The sequence below is a fragment of the Pantherophis guttatus genome, chromosome 1 (assembly GCF_059756535.1).
Source record: "Pantherophis guttatus breed Tessera chromosome 1, ASM5975653v1, whole genome shotgun sequence".
In the NCBI taxonomy this organism is placed as follows: domain Eukaryota; kingdom Metazoa; phylum Chordata; class Lepidosauria; order Squamata; family Colubridae; genus Pantherophis; species Pantherophis guttatus.
The window spans coordinates 251,654,380-251,655,803 of record NC_142063.1 but is presented as its reverse complement, the minus strand read 5'-3'; the positions used below and the strand labels follow the sequence as shown (position 1 = coordinate 251,655,803).

Sequence of the window (1,424 nt, the reverse complement as noted above, 5' to 3'; positions counted from 1 at the left end):
CTTGTCCTAAAATACCAGTGGCAAAACATTAATTTTTAATGCATGAATTTTATACACTCAGTATAGGTGAAGCCCAGCTATCTAAATCTCTTTCTGTGTCTCACAGCAATGTTTTTAAAATCATTCTTATCATATAATACATATATCTACATATACTGTATCTAAGTATTCTCAATTCAAGATTAATTATTGCTGCCAAACACTGCTGAAATGGTATACTTACCTAATATAGGCAATTTCTTCCAAAAGCATCAGTTCAGATTTTGACCATTCAATACAATCAGCTGTGATGGCCGAGTGGTGAAGGCGTTGGACTCGAAATCCAATAGGGTTTCCCTGCGCAGGTTCGAATCCTGCTCACAGCGTGATGCCTGTCTTCTAAAAAAGACAATCAATAGTATACCCAGAAAAGGCTTCTTTTGCATTTTTTAATATTATTTATAACAGTACAAAGATTCAGGGTACTCTCAGAACTATCCTACAACACTGAGTTCATTCCAAAAATGGTAGCCTTCCCAACAAGTCAAATTAATAGTGCCACAAATATCATCCGACATCAGTGGCAATGTTTTTCCAATCTTGGCAAGTTTAAGATGTGTGAACTTCAATTCCAGCCAGCCTCTGGGAATTAAAGTTCACACATCTTAAACCTGCCAAGTTTGAAAAACACTGCTCTATGGTAAGTGAGATGTTTAAGCTGAAAAATTTCCAAGGCTGGTAATATATGCCTACTCATCTGTTCTCTGTCTGTAAGGCATATTGATTCAAATTTTTTATTATGGAATTGATCAGCTTGGTATACAAGCTAATATTAGATACAAAAATTAATTTCCATTAAATTGTTAGAGTTTACATGAGGCTTTACCTTTGCTGAACCTTCCCAGAGACTCATGCCTATAAGAGCAGCTACTACAAACTGTTGACAGTTTTTCACATGTAATTATGACTGCTGAATATATATCCTCCCTAGGTTTAAAGCCTAGAGTACACTCCCTGAAAAGTTCTCTATATAGCAATATATTTTTGTTTCTGTACTTGCTAGTAAGTGGTGATTCTGTGTTTATGTCAACATGCATCTTGAGTATCCAAATTAAAATGCAGGATCATTTCAGTTCTGAAAAGCTTACTGTTCATTGAATACATAGCGTAGGAATGGCAAGGTAAAACTAACCCTACATTTCTAAGGCACCAGTTCACAGTATTAAACAATGAATTTTACAACCTAACCCTCAGGCTTCCACATAGATGACATAAAAAAGTTCTCCTTGTTATGGGAGTTATCTGTCTTCTTCTGCACACCTATTGATCTGACCTTGAAAAGTTTCCAGAGTCCCACAAGCTCCCATGGAACTGCAGAAGTTTCGTTTCTCCAAATTAACTCATTCGTAGTCAACATCCCCGCCCCCCCAATGGTGGGTTTCAAA

The 1,424-nt window shown here is 36.6% G+C and overlaps 1 non-coding gene across 1 annotated transcript; it reads left to right on the top strand.

Annotated features, from left to right (window-relative positions):
- Positions 1-283: 283 nt before the first annotated feature.
- Positions 284-365, top strand: TRNAS-CGA (transfer RNA serine (anticodon CGA)). Its single transcript has one exon. It is a non-coding gene; the product is annotated as a tRNA-Ser (tRNA).
- Positions 366-1,424: the final 1,059 nt, after the last annotated feature.